Source organism: Protopterus annectens, chromosome 2.part0 (assembly GCF_019279795.1).
Source record: "Protopterus annectens isolate FY-2018-M chromosome 2.part0, PAN1.0, whole genome shotgun sequence".
Classification (NCBI taxonomy): domain Eukaryota; kingdom Metazoa; phylum Chordata; order Ceratodontiformes; family Protopteridae; genus Protopterus; species Protopterus annectens.
This window is the reverse complement of record NC_056728.1, coordinates 1,754,104,048-1,754,117,640: the sequence shown is the minus strand read 5'-3', so window position 1 is coordinate 1,754,117,640 and position 13,593 is coordinate 1,754,104,048. Positions and strand designations below refer to the sequence as shown.

The 13,593-nt window shown below is 44.7% G+C and overlaps 1 protein-coding gene across 2 annotated transcripts in view; it reads right to left on the bottom strand.

Moving 5' to 3' along the window:
• Positions 1-13,593, bottom strand: part of ZMYND12 (zinc finger MYND-type containing 12) — a 1,002,866-nt gene that overhangs the window by 86,854 nt on the left and 902,419 nt on the right. The window lies entirely within an intron of this gene.

Genomic DNA, 13,593 nt, shown 5'->3' with positions numbered 1-13,593 from the left:
AATGGCATCCTTAGAAATCTGTATCTGCCAAATGGAGTACTAAAAGTGGTTAGTAATGAAGATTTGCGATCAAGCATCACTTGCCAAAATGAACTCTTTCTCTCTAAAACAAACAAAAAAAAAACAGTGGCATTTGGTATTAGAGCTGCGACCTCTTCGACTGTGCGCATTGGATGATATGGTCTTTTCAGTGCTTTGTTCAAATCTCTTGGGTCAATGCATATTCTGATTTCGTCTGAACCTTTTTTGTGAGCTGCTACCATAGACAATACCCATTCAGTTGGTTCTGTAACTGGACAAATTATACCTTGCTGTACCATTTTATCCAACTGAGACTTAACTTTGTCTTGCATAGCTATTGGAACTCTTCTTGCTGGTCTGAATATTGGACTGACTTCTGGGTCTAGTTTCATAGAATACACTACTGGAAGTTTGCCCAACCTATCATCGAAAACATCAGCATATTCTGAGAAAATGGCTTCAGAAAAATTAGAACTAGGAGATGCACTTATGTGATAAACTTCTTTGGTAAAGGAAAGCAGATTAATTCTCAAACTATCTTTGAGACCCAATAAAGACTGTACTGGTCTTATGACTACATAGGATAACAAGTTGTAACAGCTCTTGGCCAAATAACATGAAAGCACCATTGAGCCTTCTGTTTGAATCTCTTCACCTCCATAAGCAACAAGTTTCGCACTACTGGCCACACTGAGCTGCTCATTAGTTCTCCCTTTAGCAAATGTGTCTGCTGATATAGCATTACACTTTGAACCAGTGTCTACTTTAAGCTCTGTCTACCATTGATCCGGACTGTACAGAACACCTTGCTTTTGTCACTAAATTCACTGCATTAACTCTTTCACCAATTACTGATATACCATCCACATAGAAACCTGACTGCTGCGTCTCTACTTGATCAACCTTCTTTTTTTGTGTGACCTTTCTTTACTACTGTGTGAGGATTACCTGATTTTTTTGGAAATTATTCCATTTTTTACACTTGTGACATTGCTGACCAAATGCTAAGCATTTTTTCTCTTTTAGACTCGTGATTTTCACCACAATTGCGACAGTTAACAATAAAACTGGACTTGGGTTTTGCTGATTCATGCTTGTACTGTACTGAGCATGCACCTTTAACTAAACTGGTCTTAGAACTTGCTGGAAAATGACATGGCTTCCTTAATAAGCCAGCAGAGGTTGTGGCTGCCATGTGCTTAGTAGGCCTAATTCTATCTGGCACGTGTTGCATGCTGTCTACATTTGATCTGGAACCTGCTGAAATTATGCTCTTGCCACTTGCAAGCATACTTGCGTGTTTTTCTGTCACTTCATGGATTTGGCAAATCTCTATGGCTTTACTCAACATTAAATCACTATCACGAAACAAGATCTTTTTCACAGCAGCACTATTAATACCACACACGAGCCTGTCCTTTATCAGCTCATCTTTTAAGTCACCAAACCAACAAGTTTTAGCCTTGTTTTTCAGATCAGTTAAATAAGCTGCACAAGTTTCCCCTGGTTTCTGATGTCTAGTGTAAAAAAATAAGTTATGTACTCACCATAACGTTCCATCTGAGTAGGTAACTTCATTTGTTTGCAACCTGTGGGTATCAGATCCGAGCCGGCAGCTTTCCAAGCTTATAGATTCAAGCTCCAAGCTCCTCCCCCTACCCACAATGCCCTGCCATATCCCTCTAACCCTCAGATCGAGTTTGCCAGAAAAAGGACAATAGGAAATTCTATAACCTAGAAATGGTTACAATATGTTCCAGTGATATCAATGGAATGAAGACATATCCTGATTCTTTGATAACAAACTAAGGGTCCGGGGGATGGAGGGCGGGTCGGTTGCAGACAAATGAAGTTATCTACTCAGATGGAACGTTATGGTGAGTACATAACTTCTTTATCTGAAGTAGTTAACTTAATTTGCTCAGCAACCTGTGGGACAGAGTCCCCAGCTACCAGCAACTCGGGAGGCCCTTATGGAAGGATATTCCGGACCACTGCTGAGCCAAACGATGCAGGTCCCCTGGATATTAAATCCAATTTGTAGTGTGTAATAAAAGTATGAGAGGAAGCCCAAGTTGCTGCTGAGCAAATGTCATCCAAAGAAACCCTTGACCAGAAGGCTGCAGAAGTGGCCACAGATCGAGTAGAATGGGCTCACACTCTCAGGGGCTCAGGATGACCAGAACTTCTGTAAACTAGGAGAATGCATTGGGAAATCCATCTAGCTAAGGTTACTTTAGTGACTGGCTTCCCCAGACAAGATTTTGCAAAGGAAACAAAAAGTTGATCAGATTTTTGAAGATCTGCTGTTCTGTTTAAGTAAATATGTAACTGTCTGTGAACATCCAGACAATGAAGTCTGTATTCTCCTTTGTTTTGAAAACTTGGAAAGAAGACAGGTAGATTGATGGACTGGTTGATGTTGACTTCCGAAGCCACTTTGGGCAGAAAAGAGGGATTCGTCCTGAGGGAGACCCTGTCTTTATGAAAAATGATGTAGGGAGGTTTACTGCAAAGAGCATGAAGCTCCGATATTCTTCTAGCAGAAGTAATGGCAATCAGGAAGGCCGTTTTCCAGGATACATATTTTAAATCGACTGAAGCCGCGGGTTCAAAAGGAGGCCCAGTCAGAGCTTGAAGAACTAGGATAAGATACCATGGAGGGACTGGATCTTTAATAGGGGGTCTTAACAAAAAGGTTCCTTTCATGAATGCTTTGCATATTTTGGAGGAGGCTAGAGGCCCTGAACTGTTTCCAATGTGGTAGTGGGAAATAGCTGCCAACTGGACTTTAATAGTAAAAGCACTGGATCCTTGATCAAAGGCATGTGAGAGAAAGTCTAGGACTGCTGGGATAGGAGCCGTGAAGGGGTCTAAGTTCCTGTGCTCCACCCAGACAGAGAAACATTTCCATTTACTCTTGTAGATTTTCCTGGTAGACGGTTTATGGGCGGCCATCAGGATGGCCTTAACCGAAGATGATATACCGGGAGTCCTAGCCATTAAGGGAACTGGATCAATCAAGCTGAGAGTTTGAGGTAGTCCAAATTGGGGGTCTTCAATCCTAAAGGATGAGAGATCAGATCCGGATTGGGATCTAAAATCCAAGGAGGATGTACTAGATGAGACCGCAGGTAAGGGAACCAGGTTTGACAAGGCAAGAATGGGGCTATGAGGATAATTCTGTTCCCCAACCGATGAGCTTTCTGCAAGAACTTTGTCATCAATGGAAGAGGAGGATAAGCATACAGAAGACTGGATGGCCAAGCATAAACTAGAGCGTCTCTGGGGGCTTCCCCTGGTGGGGGAATCAGAGCGAAGAACTCGCTGCACTTTGTGTTTGAAGGCGAGGCGAAGAGATCGCAGCAAGGTTGACCCCATTGGAGAAAGATTTGTTTCGCTACTGCTGGGTTCAGAGACCACTCGTAAGGTGAGAAGATCGTTCGACTCAACCTGTCCGCCAAGATGTTTGACCGACCCGGGATGTGCATTGCTATGAGAAAGCGGTTGGTGGATATTGCCCATTCCCATACTCTCATTGCCTCCCTGCAAAGTGGATAGGATCTGGTTCCCCCCTGTTTGTTTATGTACCAGACTACTGACATGTTGTCTATTTGAAGTGCAATAGTTCCTGGAGGGAGAAGGGGATGGAGAGTCTGCAACGCCAGAAGCACCACCCTCATCTCCAGGACACTGATATGCAGTGAGGTCTCTGTGAAAGTCCACATGCCTTAGATGGATCGGCCCATGCAATGCCCCCCCCACCCGAGGAGAGATGTGTCTGTGGTCACCGTGACTTGGGGAGGGGGTATAACAAAGGGGCGGCCTTCTCGAAGATCTTTGGAGCGGAGCCACCAAAGAAGCGACTCCCTACAAATCCTGCTGAGAGGAATAGGTGTAGATAGGGGTTGACAGAGAATGGACCATTGCACTTGTAATGTCCACTGAAGGATCCTCATCGTGAGGTGAGTGAAGGGGGACAGATTGATGGCCACTGCCATAGATCCCAGGGCCTTCAGGACTAGTTCCGCTGGGGGAGCTGATGATTGTAAGAGGTCTAGAATGTGAAGGCTTAGACTGCGAAGCCTGTCCGCTGTCAGAAATACTCTGGATTGAGTAGTGTCTATCCTGGCCCCTATGAATTCCAAAATTTGAGTAGGTTGAAGGGAGGATTTCTGGTGGTTTATCGTAATCCCTAGGTGGCGGGCTAGGTGTAAGAAGTAGTCCCTGCCTGAGCAGAGTTGATACCTGGTGGGGGCAGTTAGGAGCCAGTCGTCCAGGTACAGAAAGACCTGTATTCCCTGAAGCCTCAGGTGGGCCCCTACAACTGCTATGATCTTGGTGAACACCCTGGGGGCTGTGGTGAGACCGAAGGGTAGGACCCTGAACTGATAATGGCTGGCTCCCAGCCGAAAGCGGAGGAACCTTCTGGATGGTCTGTCCATCAGAATGTGGTAGTACACATCCTTGAGGTCTATTGAGCACATCCAGTCGTTCTCCTGCAAAAGTGGGAGAATGGATTGAATAGTGACCATCCGGAATTTTTCTTTGGTGACTGACAGGTTCAGTGTTGACAGGTCGAGAATGGGTCATAAGTCCCCCATCTTTTTGGCACCAAAAAGAACCTGGAGTAGAAGCCTGATCCGGATTGCTTGGGGGGGGGGGGATGTGCTGGATAGCTCTTTTTCTTAGCAGCCCTCGAACTGCCTCCCTCTGATCGGGTGGGACATCGGGGAGTTTTGTTGATCGGGGAGGGTGAGATAAGAAAGGATTTGAATATCCTCTGGATATGATTTGGAGCAACCAGCGATCTGTTGTGATGGACTCCCATTTCGCTAGGTGTTCTGAGAAGCGCCCCCCCGACTGCCTCCAGAGAGGAGCAGTCAGGCAACCCCTCAGGGTTGCTGCACGGGTCGATCTGAAAAAGGTTCTCTCAACCCAAAATTCTTCAGACCCCCTCTGCCCCTGGGCCGGCGTCCACCCTGTCCTCTTCTGCCTCTGAAGGACAAGGGATCTGGAGGGAAATGGGGTTGTTGAGCTTTCCGGAACAACATCTTCTTCTGTCCTCTTTGGTTCCTGGAGTAAAACCTCTGAGGAGCTGAGAAGCGGATCCCGATGACAGACAACGTCTTCCCATCTTTCTCGCTCTGGAGAAGCATATAGCGGATAGTTTTGCTGAAGAGCATAGAACCGTCAAAGGGGGCATTCGCGAAGGACGCCTTGAAGGGTTCCGCAAAGTCGCAGAGATGGAGCCAGGCCTGTCTACGTAAGATGATGCCCGTTCCACTAGCTCTAGCCGCTCTTTCCGTAGCATGGGAGAGGAGCCGCACAGATGTGTTGGTGATTGACTTGAGAGTGGTCATTCGAGCCAAGAAGGTCCGCTTGTCCTCGGCCAACATGGACTCTGGGGGTGACCCAGTGTACTCTTTAATCAGGTCCCGCTGTAGCCTAATCACATGTGCCATATAATTCAGTGACCTTACAGAGAAAGTCACTGAAGAGAACATCTGCTTTCCCAAACGGTCCATCATCCGAGACTCCTTGTCTGGAGGATGCACCGAGGAACTCTCCTGTGCTAATTCCTTTTTAGTGGCAGACACCACCACCATGGCATCCACCGGGGCACCCTTGCTCCAAACTGTCCTGTCCATGGGAGGGCTGAGGATCCTGTCCAGTCTCTTGGGAATCGGCTCAGCAGTGTCCAGCTCCTTCCATGCCCAGGTAGTTATGAGGTCTACCAGGGGGTCGGCGGGAGGGGACACCCAAGAGGTAGATGAGCCTGCGTCAAACACCTCCAGAAACACAGACTCACCCGAGGAAGGTTTTTGGGCAAACCACCCCCCACTAATACGTAACATTTCCATAATGTCTCCAAAGGAGACGTCTTCGGGGGGGTGACCTTGGGGAACCTTCCCCTTCCTCTAAGTCTGTGTCCTCTGTAAGGGACTCAGTGAGTCCAAGTGCCTCCTCTTGCACTTCCATTTGTGAGGGACCTCCTCGGGGGAGCTGTCTGAAGAGGCCTCACCAACAATGTCCTGTTCCTCTATGGGAACAATATGGGATGTAGGCGCAGGCTGTCCCTGGGGCCAGATGATGGGGGAAAGGCCCGTCTGAGCGGGAATGGTGGGTGGATCCAAAGCAAGAGCCTGGGGCCTCGAATCCCTCGAAAGGACCCTCGCCACGATGTCGAATGCCGAGGGGAAACTGCTTTCCTTTGGATCTGAAAGCACTCCCCTCGGATCCGACGTGCAGATCGGTGCCGAAGGTGACCCGGCCAGATCCGAAAGGGTAGTGTGCCCCGACCTTGACAGAGCCGAAGGCCCGCTGACCCTTCCGGATCTGACATTCAGCTCATGGCCCTGAGAGCTCGGATCCAAAAATGGATCCAACAGACTCGAGGGTACAGTCGACACCGATGTAGGAAACACTGTCGGCGCCGACCCTACCCCGGCTCTGAAGCTAGTCGGATCCGACAGCTCTGAACCCTGAAAGCGGGTCAGAGAAGGAGCGATGGGGGCGAAAAAAGGTGTTGAGTTCCCCCCCAGCGGGGGGGGGGGGCAAGAGCACTCCCATCTGCATCTGGGCCTGAAGAAATCGACACATCATCCGGTTCATATCAGCATCCGATAAACTTCTGGTGGATCTAGATGAGGCCACCTGGATGACCTCGAGGGTGACTGGGTCTCCTCCTCTGGCTCCAGGGAGAAACATGGAGAGCGGAGCCGAGAGGGGGAAGGCCCAGAGACCATGAGGGGAGAGGCAAGCTGTTTAGACGGTGGTGCCGAAGGGGTCGAGTCAGACCTCCTCTTATGACTGCGATGCCTTTCCTTCTCTCTGTCCCTATCTTTTCTATCTTTTTTTCTGCTGTTCCTTTCCTCCTGGGCCAATGAGGGAGGGTGAGTCCCGGCCAGGGGATCAGGAGCGGCAGGTGGGGCAGCCGTGGCCGGCACCACCGAGGAGGACGAAGCAGAGTCTGGGGGCAAAAGGCCCACCAGAATAAGCTTCGACCTCCTATCTTTCAAAGCCCTGAAGTTGAAGGCTGCACAAATAGTGCAGCCCGAAGACAGGTGATCAACCCCCAGGCAAAGGACATACCGAATGTGACCATTCGCTGGGGACAGCTTATGGCCACACTCGGTACATTTAGAGAAAATGGCTTTAGGGCCTTCAGCCATTGTAAAAAAAAAAAGGAAAAGTAGGCCCACAAGCACACACCTTCACACACGCAGAGGGGGGAGGGGAATAAAACTAACTAAACTAAAAATTAAAAGAACTACCCAAAAGAGACTATAAAGATAGGGGAAGTTCACACACACAAAGTTATAGAAAAATCTGACAGGAATTCAAGGTTTAAATTCTAAACTTACAGCACTATGCTCAGAGCTCATTCAGAGAAGCTTATGGAAGCCACGGCAAACGAGATCTGAGGGTTAGAGGGAGGAGCTTGGAGCTTGGATCTATTAGCTTGGAAAGCTGCTGGCTCGTATCCGAATCAGATCCGATACCCACAGGTTGCTGAGCAAATGAAGTTAACTACTTCAGATCAAATGCCTCTCTAGTCTAATATTTGTTTGGGGATTACACATTTCTCTGAACTTGCGCTTCAGAGTCTTCCCTTGACTCAGCCTGTACAACAATACAACGGTTTTCACCTTCTCCTTCATATACTTCTTGTACATACACAAACAAACACTCTCTTTCTATGACCTCTGACCCAGCTAAGTTTAGCAAAATGAATCCCTTGGTGCATGCATCTTTATCTGAATAAGCTGCTTGTATAAAAATATTGTACTCTTGCTCAAATATTCTGCAATTCTCTGCAATACCCTGATCAAATACAAGTGGTAAGGGCTTTTGAAATCTGTCTACCATTAACACATACCAATGAAGGGTTTTGCAAATAAGCATGAACACATACACATATGCCAGAAATTTATGCCAGTACTTGTTAACTTTGCTCAATACCACAACGAGCCTCTGTATAACTGAACTTTGTGAAATAAATCTCTCTTGGGCACTGTAATACTCTTGAAATTACTGTATTGCATGCAATCACCTATTATCAGTTTAAGAAACACATCAAATAACTGCACAATGCAAGCCTTGGTGTAACTAGACTTTGCGAAATAAGTTTCTAGGGCAGTGTAATACTTTTGAACTTATTGTATTACTAAAGTCATTTATCATAATTTTAAGAAGCACTTCAAATAACTGTATGACACAAATGAACTGGGCAGGAGAAGCCCAGAGTCAATAACATTTCAAAGTAATGGCAGTTTGCAAATAAACTGTACACAACACACTGAAACTTCCCCAAAATGGCGGTACCTTTCTAGGCAATTCTCTACAGTGCAAGAAACACTCTGCAATGGCAGCACTTTGCGAACTGACATACCCAACACAAGAAACTTTTCAAAATGGATATACTTTGACTGCACTTTACAAAACAGTCGCACTTTGCACACAAATAACACTCCGCTGAGATACTTAGAATAACTTTAGTTATACCTTTGATACAATATGCACTTTACCAAAAAACATCCAGTCACCTTGCTTAATTTACTCTTAGTGTGCCCCTTTTTGCCCTTATTACATTTGTTTTGCTTGTGTAATTTCTTTTCATGCCCATTGTATTTTTCTTGTGCTCATTTTACTCTAAACATGCCTGTTTTGCATTAAACATGTTAGTTTTGCCTTTAAACATACAGGTTTTACTTTTCTGTTAATTGTTTCATCAAACACCTGTATTTTAAACATTTCCTTTAGTTAATAAGCCTTTTATGCCTCCCACTTGTTTAATAATGTGTTTTATGCCCTTGTTATGCCCCATTTTTTCCATTTTATGAAATAAGTAGTTTGTGTGTATTCTCATTACTTTTGCTTCCTTTCTGGCTCTTTTTCATGCTCGTTTCTCTTAGTTTACCTTCACTGTCATCTCTGCACCTCATGGCTCCAAATCTTTTTCTCTGCGATCCCGGTTCTGACACCATGTCGCCCTCCTACTTTGGACACAATAGATGAGTCTTCATGGGTTCTGCTTAAGCAGCTTTATTTTATACAAACGCATCACAATAGAAGTTTACTGACTAACTTAAGTAACTTATATACAACTAACTGCTGTGATCATACATGCTTACTCTCTGGCTATACTCTCAAAATGGCACTATGAATGACATGTGCTTGATATTTATACATACATTCTCAGTCTTTGACGTACTACTTAAAGATACAGCACATAGCACGTGCTCTCTGATCTACAGCAGATAAGTTGATGAGGCTGCAAAATGCACTTTGATGGAAGCATATGACAAACCATTTCTAAGAAGCTCATACAAATATTTCAAAACCAGCAGGGTTAAAACCATTTCAGGACCTCTGTTACTGGCCAGCCACCACCTACAAAACCTCTTCCACTTGTAAAACATAAGATTTTCTAGTTACAGGTTTTCTTGCCTCCTTAAATACCTGCTGCACAACCTCATGGAACAAGTGCCTAAAAGGATATCAAACTAGAATCATCCAGGCTGTCAGATGCAGTTGTTCTAAGATGAGGTGTACATTTCACCCCTGATACTGTGTGAACATATCCAGTCTGTGAGGAAACTTTTAGTAATTGCCCTTGGCCAATTCCATTACAAAGGAGAATCAGCTTTGCCTGGACCAAAAGGGAATTACACAATGATCTTTTGTAATTCATTCTGTATCTTTAGAAGTACCCTGGGAATCACTGGAAAGGGTGAAAATGCATACAGGAATATTCCCAACCATGGGAATGATAGAGCATCTGTCTTCCAAGCATAGCTGCAAGGATGTCCTGAACACAATTTTTTTCAGTTGTCTGTTTTGAAAGGAGGTGAGTAGAGCTACTTGAGGTGTTCCCCACATCTTGATCAAGTCCTTGAAGACCTCTACATGGAGCTTCCACTCACATGGGTCTGTCCAGCATCTGCTTAGTCTGTCTGCCACTATGCTTTGTTCTGAAGGAATGTATGAGGCTTGAAGAGTCACAGAATGCTGTAGAGCCTGCTCTCAAGCCACCGCTGTCAACATGCAAAAAGGGTATGACCCTTGTATCCCCTTGCTTGTTCAGCTACCATGTCAAAGAGTGTCATCTATGACCACTAGAAGAGGACCCAGAGTCCATAAGTGGTGAAGAACTTTTAACATAGGAATCACTGCTAATATCTCTTTTACATTTGTATGTTTTGGCATGTCCATGGTCTCCACAAGCTTTGCACTTGAACTCCCATGGTCACTGTTCCCCAAACAAAATCTGAACAATCCATCTGAACAAACTGGACTGGGGTCTGAGGAATGAAATCTTAGATTCAGTGACAGTTGATCCCTTCACCACTGCAGCTCCTGTTTCACAAATCTCAGTAGCAGTACCAGGAAATCTAAGAGATGAAGTGGCTAAGTACAACAATTATTCAAGTACCATTGAATTTTTCTCATGTGTAGTCTGGCTAGTGGTAACATGAGGATCAGTTGATGTCACGAAATGTAGAATTTTAAGGAACTGTCCTGCTGAGGCCACATCTAGAAGATACAGAAATCCAAGAAAATGTCATGATTAGTCAAAACTTTCTGTCAGGAAGGCCATCATTTTATTGTGTCTATCCAATACCCCAGGAAAACAATTCATTGAGAGGGTATGAGGAAAGACTTCTAAAGGTTCATTTTGAAGCCCATGGGGAAATGAGGGATGCAACCTTGTCTAAGGACTCCAATCACTTGGATACAGAATGTGCATAAATCAGCAAGTTGTCTAAATAAGGAACAACCACTGGAGCCTGACACTTTGTAAACACTCAAGGTGCAATAGATAGTCTAAAGTTTAATGCAAAAAATTGATAATGCAAGCCAGATACAGCAAATCTGAAAAATTTCCTAAAATTAGGAGCAATAGGAATATGATGACAGGAATGCCCCTGAGATCTAGAGTCACCAAAAAACAGTGGTCTGAAAGCAAACCTGTGACGGACTATAAGGTGACCATTTTAAATTTCAGAAGTCTTACAAAGGTGTACAGAAAAGACAACTCTAGAATGGGTCACTAGGAGTGCTCCTTTTTGGTACCAAAAGGATTCTGGAGTAAAATCCCTGCCATTGTGCATCACAGGCAATGGTTCTATGAACCCTGATTCTAACATGCTATGCAACACTGGATGAAACAGTTCTGTCTAGTCTGGTGGGTGAGGGGGGATTCCTCTGAAAGAGGGAAGATTTTCTATCCACTGCCAAGTGTATCCTCTTCAAATTATTCTCAGAACCCATTTGTCTGAGACTATTTACGGCCTGGATGCAGGGTTGAGAGAGTGCCTGGAGGAAGAAGGAAGAGAAGGAAAGACAAGAGAGCAGTTGGGGTGCTATGTAACTTGGCATAGTCAGTCCTTTGCAGGGGGTAGGTTCCTTTTTTGGTTTCAAAGAATTATCATCCTGACATTTGCTTTTGGTTTCCTGGGATTTTTGTTTGTTCTGCCCATTGAAGGCAGGCACCTTGTTTGGAGAAAATTTGTGTACATGAAACATCCTACATACCTCATGCATTACTTTGCCTCTATCACCCCACTGTCTCTGAATCTGTGTAACAAAGGGCCCAAACACCAATTCATACATTTTGATTATGTAACAATACAACAGAAGAAGCAGCATTTATTGAGACTGTATCTGACATTCAAACACACCTGTCAAAGAATGTTTCAAAACTTGAGTCAAATTAGAAACAATTTCATTCATATAAAACTTTTGCTCTGCAGGTAAGGATGCAGCAAAATCAACCAAACTGCATGCACACTGTAAAATAAATGTCCACATATAGCCTTGATCATTTAAGATTCTAAAGGCTAAACTACTAGAAGGAGATATCTTTTAGTTATGTACTCACCATAACTTCAGATGTTTGGGATCCATCTCGCCTACATTCTGACTGATGGGTTCGGAGCCGATCCTCGGCTCCGACTCGGCACGCTTATGCCAAAGAGCGAAGTCTCTTATTGGCTGAGCTTACTATATCCCAGGATGCACCACTACCAGTCCCCCAGATCTAGTTTGTCCACATACATGCACACACGCATGCACTGCTTATATAACATTGACAGATGATACAAGATAAAAAACAGTAGAACCCAAACCGTTCAATCTCTTCTGATCTCCAAGGCAGGGGAAGGAGGTGGGTATTAGAATGTAGGCGAGATGGATCCCAAACATCTGAAGTTATGGTGAGTACATAACTAAAAGATGTTATGTGATCCTATCTCGCCTACATTCTGACTGATGGGACAGCGTCCCTAGCACCTAAATCCTGGGTGGCTCACTGGAAAACACTCCTGAGTACCGTGGAACCAAATGATGCTCGTCCTTTAGATGCCACATCCAATTTATAGTGGGAAATGAAAGTGTGCGGGTTGGACCAAGTAGCCGCAGCACAAATTTCAGAAATAGCGAGCTTGGAATGGAATGCAATAGAGGTAGCCATAGCTCTAGTAGAGTGAGCTTTGACAGATGTTGTAAGTTGCTTATTTGAAGAGAAATAAGCTTGAGTTATGCAATCTCTGATCCATTTGGCAATAGTAGCTTTAGTGATGGTTTTACCCAGTTTATTATCTGAAAAGGACACAAACAATTGATCGGTTTTCCGAATTTGCTAAGTCCTATCTACATAGAAGCGCAATTGCCTGTGAACATCCAACGTATGGAAGGTGTATTCCGCTTTGTTTGAGAATTTTGGAAAGAAAACTGGTAGCTCTAAAGATTGTTGGAGACAGAGATTAGAGCAAACTTTTGGGACAAAAGATGGATTAGGTCTAAGTGATACTCTATCCTTGTGAAAAATCAAGTACGGTGGTTTGATAGATAGGGCTTGAAGTTCTGAAACTCTTCTTGCAGAGGTAATTGCAATTAAGAAGGCAGTTTTCCAAGACAGATATTTCAACTCACATGTAGCAGCTGGTTCAAAGGGGGAAGATGTTAAGGCACAGTACCAAATCAAGATCCCACGGAGGCGCAGGATGAAAAACTGGGGTCTTAAAAGCACAGCACCTTTCATGAAAGTTTTACATAATCTGCTGCTCATCAACGGTGGGTCTATGGAATCGTGAAATTTGGAGATAGCTGCTAGTTGGACTTTAATAGTAGAGACTGAAGATCCTTGATTAAACAAGGATGTTAAAAATTTCAAGACCTCTGGTATCGGGGCAGTAATAGGGTCTAAGCCTCTGAGTTGAGCCCAGATAGCAAACCTCTTCCACTTACTGTGATACAATTTCTTAGTGGTGGGTTTGTGGGCTGAAGATAAAATGTGAATAACTTCCGGGTCCAAGGTGTGATTTCTGACTAAAGTCGGAAGTGGAGGAGCCAAGCTGTTAATTTCAAAGTGTGAAGGGACTGGTGCTGTTGTCCCGCCTGATGAACCAGAAGGTTCGGGGTTAGATCCAAGAACCAAGGACCGTCCAGAGTATATTTCTGTAGGTAGGGGAACCATACCTGACGAGGCCAGTACGGAGCAATTAGAATCATTGTGGACCCCAATTGGGAAGCTTTCTGGATGACTTTGGGGAGGATTAGGGAAAC